This window comes from Centrocercus urophasianus, unplaced genomic scaffold (genome assembly GCF_019232065.1).
Source record: "Centrocercus urophasianus isolate 14NV4802_14NV808 unplaced genomic scaffold, USGS_Curo_1.0 seq_10, whole genome shotgun sequence".
NCBI classification, from domain to species: domain Eukaryota; kingdom Metazoa; phylum Chordata; class Aves; order Galliformes; family Phasianidae; genus Centrocercus; species Centrocercus urophasianus.
In genome coordinates, this window is record NW_024884142.1 from 79,924,167 (window position 1) to 79,932,630 (window position 8,464).

Here is an 8,464-nt window from a genome sequence, read left to right on the forward strand (position 1 = left end):
GCAGAGACAATTAACCTCAAATTAAAATCCCTTTAATATGAGCCTACAAATATTGTTTATCTTCCTTTTCTGTTGATTAAAGCGTTACCTCAATTTTTTTCCACTCTGCCTCTTTCATACGCTTAATAAACTCATGCCCTGTGGTACTGGTGACTTTTACAGATCAGCTCCTCTACCACCCATCAATCTTTACGCAGAGCATTAATGTTTTATTACTCTTGTTCTGGTCGTAATGATTTTTCCCTTCCTCTGCTGATTTTTTTCTTCTTTAATCAAAAGTAATTTACAGCACTCTTCACCAAAATGAGGCTTTGCCAATTTAAAATACATCATGTGTGTGTTCTCTGACACTTGGTCAAATCAAAAACCTGACTGATATATTTTGCTGGCTTTTAATCAAGCTACATTAGGTCATAAATAACATGGTCCTGTAGGAATTTCCCTAACCACTAAAATTAAAGAAAAATGTATTTTAAGTCACTTAAAATTCTGCTTTTCTGTGTTGTTGTTATTTTTTTTTTCAAGTAGTATTAATAAGAATAACTGAGTGAAGAATCCTTTTCAAATACCATATTGTATATTTCTTTGATCTGCAGTCTCAAAAGTAAAACAGGTTTCCTCAAACGTTCAGTTATTTCTCACTATCCATGAAACAATCACCGTGGATTTTATTGAGTGGATTATGAATAACTTAAATAAAAACTATTCAGAATCAATACGAATCAAGACAGACACCTACCTGCTTTTTCACCCACAGTCTATTCTACAAGAAGCAGCTGTCAAGTTCACCAGTACATCACTTAGCAGGAGATCAGTTCTGCCAAATATTTCCTTTGCAACATTGCCATGAACCTCATTTTTACTTCTCTGCTGTGCACTGGAGCTGAAACTTTTCCCTTTATAAACACACCATTTTGTGTCAAGTTCACAAGATTCTTGGATAACAACATCTTTTTACCATGGGTATTTTGTAGTATTTCTTATTCATTCCAGTAGATACTAGATTGTTTTTATAACTTTAATATTTTTCTAAATCTTCTCAGCAATAATTCATACTCATTTGCTAAATATTCAGCTAATCATTTCCTTTTTAAAATTATTATTATTTTTTTTTTCACATTGCTGCAAATAAAAAGACAGCTGGTTATATTCATCTGTGAATTTGCTATGAATACAATTTATAACACAGTTGTACTTTAGCCTCCAGTCCATATTTGTTAACTTTTCCAAGATGAAGATTCGTGTACTGAAAATTTTTTTGAATCTTGGATAAGCTAAAGATTATCTTGTCCCTTGGCAGAGATGTTGCAAAAGCATCTTTTTCTGTCCATCTCCCTGCTGCTTAAAAAATAGGCTGATGAGATCATAGGTTTCTGCCTTCAGACTCTTTTGCCAAAAACCTTTATTCCAGAGAAAAGAGAGTTTCTTCTGGCAGAATGTAATCCTTGAATTTTGAAAAATCTTGACATTTTTAAACAATTAGGAGTAGTGGTTATGTTGCTATGCTGCTTTTTCCATATGCCACAAAAATCCAACATCAAAAACTTAAAGCTCTTTACGCTATTCAACGTTCAATAGTCTGTCTCCACTGAAATGTGGTGTTACATAGATATCAATTATTATTGCAGGGAATACTGTCAGCTGCTGCAGTAAAGGAGCTGAAATGTAGAGGTGTCTGGGAGGGAAAAAGATGCAGGGGTGACTTACCAGCTCATAAGCTGCAACATGAGGACACAGGTTAGGCATCTGACTGAAACTGCATTTGAAAAAGAAAAACTAATTTTAAAACAAACAAAGCACAACAACCTGCACTACACATCTTTTCCCACAGCACACTTTTTCTGAGCTACAGGCCCTTCAAAGTGTTTGACTGAACAGAAACAGAAAGCAATGTTGAAGCGAGGGTTCTTAAACTGACTGCTTTATATGCTTCAAGCAACAGAGGAAACCATAGTGATAAGAACCATGTATGAGGGCAAAGAAAATAGAGGTCTCATATCATTATATGTCATAGAAAGGCTTTCGTTGGAAGGAACTTTACAGTCCACCCAGTTCCATCTCCATGCCATGAGCATGGCTGCCGCCCACCAGAGCAGGCTGCTCAGGGCCCCATCCAACACAGCATCGAGCATCTCCAGGAAAGGACATTTTTCCAACACTTTCCATAAGGAGCCATCTGTATGAAACTAGAAGGACAATCTACCTGTTATAAGACTTATATTTTAATATACGACAGAGTAGTATTTTATTTCAAAATTCTGGAGTGATTTTCTATCAGTTCTCTGCTACTACTCAACTGTCTAGCTGTGCATAGACATAAACTTGCTAAATTGTACCACAGATGCCAACCTACTTAAGAAGGAATGGTCTTATGAGCAGTGTGTGATGCTCAGAAAGAGCAGAAGGCCCCGCTACGTCTCCTATCTTCAGTACAGACACCTTACTACCAGCTACACATCACCCAGTCCTGCCAGATGCTAAAGAATACCGCACTCACACCCTGAAGGCAATTCTGGGTATCAATTAAGCCAGAGTTCTGTAGAGCACTATTCCAGGGAGAAGAGTCAGGAATGCAAATTAGCTCATGCTGAAGGAATAAAGAGCCAATCATTGAAGGTCTCAATTTTTGTTTAAAAAAAGAATAAATGAACTCCATGGTTGGCTCTGTTTAGATAAAGTGTTAGACCACGCTCACAATTCAGGCAGTCTCAGCTTTTAAATTCTCGCTGGAAATGGAGAATCAGGCATGAAGGCAGTTCAGGCATGACCTTGGTGTACATAAAATGTATTTCTAATGAGCCCTTTTGTCTGCATGTGGGACTATAAATAAAGAAATGCCTAAAAATATTTTTATCAGAAAATAGTTTTTCTTGGTGCATTTGTAAAATTTCATCATCTTATAGCTTTGTGCTACTTTTCATTTCGTAGCACTGAAGACGCTCAGCTCCTTTACGGTGGAATTAACTGGAATTTGGTTTTGGAGGACCAAATTCTTTTTATGTATTCAGGAGTTATTGTGTCTGTATGTGCAAGGAAGTAATTTCAAAAGTCCAGAAAGATGGATATTATTAGCATTTGCTGGCCTTTTTCACAATATGCAAGAAAAGACAGTAGGACTACTTTCAAGATAAAATAGTTCATCTAGCTTTCCTTAATGTCCTCGAAACACTAGAATGATTTTCAATGGTATTAAATGTTAGGGAAAATACATTTAAGAGCTTGCCTTGCACAGAAGAATTGCTTTATTCCCATTCATGAGTACCCATGCAATCACAGAAGTACTTAAGTCTAATTCAGATATGAGAAACAAATTAAATTATATCAGTGCAGTTCTATTCACATAATGCCTTACCAAGAATAACAAATTTGGAAGAGGAGAAAAAAAGTCGTGTCCAGGACAAAACTTGTTACAGGAAAAAACTGTGCAGGCCTAACATTCAGTACATAAGAAATCTCATCAGTGGTTATTTAACTTTTCTTAGAATATAAATTGGTGTAAATGCATCTGTATAAAGATCTTTATCCTAAAAGCCATCTCCATCTTTTAGAAAGCCAACTTCAGGTCCCACTGGTATGTGAAGATACTGTTACAGGAAGATAACGATTTTCAGTAAGTGGTTATATATTCACAGTATGAGGACTGTTACAAGATCAGGCTCTACTATCTTCCTGCCTGTCATCTATCAGTATTTGGCAGCTTTAGTGCTAAAGCATGTGATTTGGAGCCTGATGGTATCTGAGGGATAAAGTAGCACAGCTAAAGATAAGAATATTTAGGGAAACCAAAGTAGTAACACTGAGCTTTCTCCTAAATTCTGCATGTTATACAGGGCCAGGGAGCTCACAGGAAGATCTGGAGTGGCTGCAGGCCTGGATGTGATAAAAATGAACTTCCAGGGATCCACTGGGAACTTTGTCAAGCTCAGGATTAATTGCATGAGCTGCATCCCTGGGACATGCACAGTGATGTCTGCTCAGTAGAGTACAAACTCACTGAGCCAAAAGGCAACAACCCTGTGTCCTAGGCACCTCTGTGCTCTGGCAGTACCCAGTATTGATCCATGCCTAGCTCACGTTTCTTCACAAAATTGGAAATACACACATATACATGTATACATGCATGTATTGTCTAATGGTTTCTGTGTGATGCTCAGGTTGGAAGGAGCACTTAAAAGAAATAAGAACCTGACGATCTTCTTACACAGATTAGTGCTCAGAAACACAAAGAGCAGGAGGCTCTTGAGAAATCTGCGTTAGACAAAGTCTAATTTGGAAAGGGGAGCTAGAAAAAGTAAATAATTAAAAGTTCGGTGGAACTATGGGTGGGATGAATAGCAGAAAAAGGAAAATAGACTTCAACATGCAATCAGTAATAGAACAGTTGGAGAAACGCATTTTACTTTCACCTCAATGATCTGAGGAGGGACTTGCAGAGGAAATGCTGGAACTATCAGAAGGTTGTACAATCCCTCTACAAACACAGCAAATGAGGAAGAAAACAGTTTCCCTCTTGGCCACCTATTGAAAACAAAGCAAAACAAAACAGCAGGGAACAAATAAAAAAGATGTGAAATTGCCCGTGAAAGCTTTGATGACCTCTGGCTATGACTAGCCTGGAGAACACCAGCTGTGTGAATTGCTCGGGCTTTTATTAAAAATTCAATTAATGTAAGCAGTTGTAATAATGGAACAAAAAACTAAACTGGGGTTTATGTGCAGTCAAGCCACAGTCCAATAATCCAGTTTCCTTTCTCAATCAAAAGCCTAATAAAAACAAGCACTCAGAGAGTGGGCTCATGGTGTTGCAAAGGCAGAGAGGATGTGCAAATGCTCAGATACTGCATTTGGAGAGGAGGGGCTCCAAAACTACAACCCAAAGACACACAGATCTACAGCTACCTTTCACTCAGAAGTAATTGCACAGTGAATGAAACCCATTTGAACACAACTGTGTGCTCTATATTGTCAAGAAGCCGAGATGCCAAATATTCTGTGGGTACCTGCTTACTGACAAAATACATCTTAGACTGCAGCAAGGGCCCAGGCTCTTTCAATAGACCTGAAGCAGGAGGCAGAGGCATTCCCATTCCTGAATTTCTTCCTTCTTCAAAGCAATTTAGCTAAAGATTGATCTTCTAGTGGTGACCTCTTCCTTTGTGATCTCTTGATGACTGAACTCTGTAATAGGACATCAGGGAAGGCATATGTGCTCAAGAGGAAACTATATCACAATACTAAAAATTCAGGACAAAGAAAGAGTAAGAAAATCTTATTCCCTAAATCCCCAAGGAAAATATATGTTTTTCTTTTCCTTCTTTCATAAAATGCATGCAAACAAATCCTTTGGAACATAAACCAGCTTTACTTCAGGCATTATGACAGGAGGAGGGAAGCACCAGATAAAAACCAGTCAAATAACTACATATCAGACATCTGCCTCATCACATGGCACAAAATTAACCTCAGTGGTTGGCACCATGCAGTCCCTTCTGCCAATTCCTGTGTTAACTTGGGGCACAATTTTATGCTCAGTATGGGAAAAAAAGGGAATAGAAATGTATCAAAATTAGCTGTTTTTTACATTTAGTAATACTTACACCACCCTGGAATGCTGGAAAACCATATATTTGTGATTATTTCTAAGTCAGCAATACTCGGAGAAGAAACAAAAAGATTAGGAAGATATTAAGACACCAGCATTCCAAAATTTGCTGGGTGCCACTTCATTCATAGAATCACAAATTATCACAAGTTGGAAGGGACATATAAGGACCATGGAGCCCAATCCCTAGCTCCACACGGGACCACCCAACATTCAAATCCTATGTCTGAGAGCATTGCCCAAATGCTTCCTAAACTCTGGCACTCGGGGCTGTGCCCACTGCCCTGGTTAACCTGTGCCATGCCCATCATACTCTGGTGCAGAACCTTTTCCTAGCATGGGTGTTTACTCTATGAAAGGTAGCTGTGAAAAAAATAAGTAAATAAATAATATGTATACATATTTGAGAAATCACGTGTAAGCAGCTAATTTCATGCATATGTGTCTGCTGCATCAAGAATTACCATGACCCAATCAATAGTCCAAAGAAAGTCAGAAGTGCTGTGGGTGAAACCATCCTGTTAAACTCAGTAAACCTTGCAGAATTATAAAAATACTTTTCATTTGAAAACCAACAGTTCTGAAACGTGTCATGAAAGACAAACACTGCTGTAACTTTTAAGCATTAGTTACGTTAAGAAACCCTTCAGCCTAATTTTTCTGTGGCTGCTATGTCAAATTTACTACTATTAACTCCAATTTACAGAGCAATTTCCTTTTGCTGAATCTCAGAATTTTCTCACAAACTGTAGAGTAGCACTAAACTCCGAGTGTCTTAAAGGCAGATGGACCCTGGCTGCACACACCACACTGCACAGCAGATATGGAGAGCAAACTCCCTCCCTCAAAGGGACAAAATCAAGGTACTGGAAAGGGACTAATTCATAAAGGTTCCAATGAAGGATCCTTACAAAACAAAACAAAAAAAATCCTCACAGTGTGACTAGAGTGAAAGATGCAAAATGAAATAGAACAGAACACAAATGTATATGAAGCTCTAGGAAGAAACAGAAGGCCCCCTTAAATGCTGCTTTCCTATACATAGGTTAAGAGTCAACTGACATGGACATTGTGCTGCTTATAGCATGTATGAAGAAACCAAGGAAACTGTCTCTGGCTTCTCATAGCTGTTATAGCTGCTAGACTAATTGGCTTTGGAGATTCTGAACATCCTAAAAAGCTGTAGAAATGTCTTGCAAAGGTCAAGTTGTTCCCTTATCCTCTTCACATCATATGACCAAAAAATCATGTCCATGTTTAAATTTCATTTCAGAATGATCTATCTTAATTTATTCTAGTTTTCAGACAGCTGTGATATAATAATAAAAAATACAACTCTTAATATCACAGCTAAAATGAAAATATTCTAACAATACTTACATAATAAAGAATTCTTTCCTTATTTATTTCCTGTAACAGATCAAAAACAAGGAGGGGTTTCCACAAGATGGTGTACCTGAAATTAATCTGTAAGAACACATTATTTTGTGAGGTACAGTCATACCTATAAAATTCATTTTTTTCCAGATTGCTTTAACTAGTTCTGTATGTTTAAAAAACCTTCAGTTCAATCCTCACACATAATTGCAATTTCCTGCAGATAAGATCATATTTAGGAAAAGGGCATCTGCAAAATAGTACGAATTGAAAGGCTTAGTAAGATTTCCCAGAAACAATCAAAAGGAAAGAAAATAAGCTTAATTCACAGCAATTTAGAATCTAAAAAGATATCAAAATACTGAACATACTGTTTCAGGGAACAGTCTGGAACATCTGATGGTAGAGCACAAGAAACTTTTCCTTATCAGCAATCTTCTTACAGTTCTTCCTCCGTGATACAGGTGTTTGTGGCTCTTTGAGAAACAAAGTACTAAACAGTCAGATACAAATAATAATGGATGTTAAAATACTTTTAAGGGAAGTTGGTTTGACAAAAATCACTCCAACAGTTATGCTACACCTGTTGGCTAGTGACACAGATCCATGTATTTGGTATCCCCCCCAAAATATGAAGTCATTTGTTGGCGGTGTTCTCACTGAATGAGACTGAAAGAAATCGAGAACAGCACTCATGCGCTTACTCCAAGTGCGGTTTTTGCTGGAATCCGGAAAGCAGTACAGCTAGGTTTTGCATTCTTTCACTGAGCAAATATTTCATTAGTCCCTAAGATATCTCTGAACAGTTTGTCCATCACAGTAAGTATGCTATGACTCATAGATTTCTAATAGACGTGCCACAACTTGCAACTCCATTGTACTTTCTCTGCGGCTCACTTCACAGGCTCTTGGCTAGAAAGTAGCCCTATTTACATCCAAATGCAGGCAGCAGACTTCAAGCAACAACAACAATAAAGTCAGGTACAGCTCTAGAACAGCAGCAACAAGTAAAATGACAGGTGGACGTTTTTGATCATTCTTTCCTTGTGTTTGCAGTAAAATTATTCAAGCATCTTTTGAGTTTTTAGAAGATTAGCTGGAAATCAAGCACCACATACCCATTCAACAGAATTATTGCCTATTTCTTACGGGTGATCATTCTGTCATTTTGTACATACTACTACTTGAAAAGAGAGTAACAGTCTTCCAAAGATCTTTGCTACAAGTTTAATTTATTCATATCACCACCGACCAGGTCAGGAATTTGAAATTCTTGCTGGCATCACATTAGACAGGATATTTAAAGCAGTGAATAAAATATCAGCACCTTATGCTGTAGAAATAACAGTTAGGGTCTGTGTTACTTCTGCTCAGTTGAACCTCCTTGTTTCCATAGAAGTTTTTCATTTTTCACTCATCAGAATTATGTACCTAACTAGTACTTCTCCTGATTTTTAGGCATTTTCTGCATTATTTTTAAATTGA

General features: G+C 37.5%; 1 long non-coding RNA gene across 1 annotated transcript; it reads right to left on the reverse strand.

Annotated features, from left to right (window-relative positions):
• Window positions 1-4,227: 4,227 nt before the first annotated feature.
• On the reverse strand, window positions 4,228-7,446 carry LOC122165960. Its single transcript, XR_006170638.1, has 4 exons — window positions 7,351-7,446; window positions 6,983-7,069; window positions 5,001-5,178; window positions 4,228-4,518 (listed from the first exon to the last, which is right to left on the reverse strand). It is a non-coding gene; the product is annotated as an uncharacterized LOC122165960 (long non-coding RNA).
• Window positions 7,447-8,464: the final 1,018 nt, after the last annotated feature.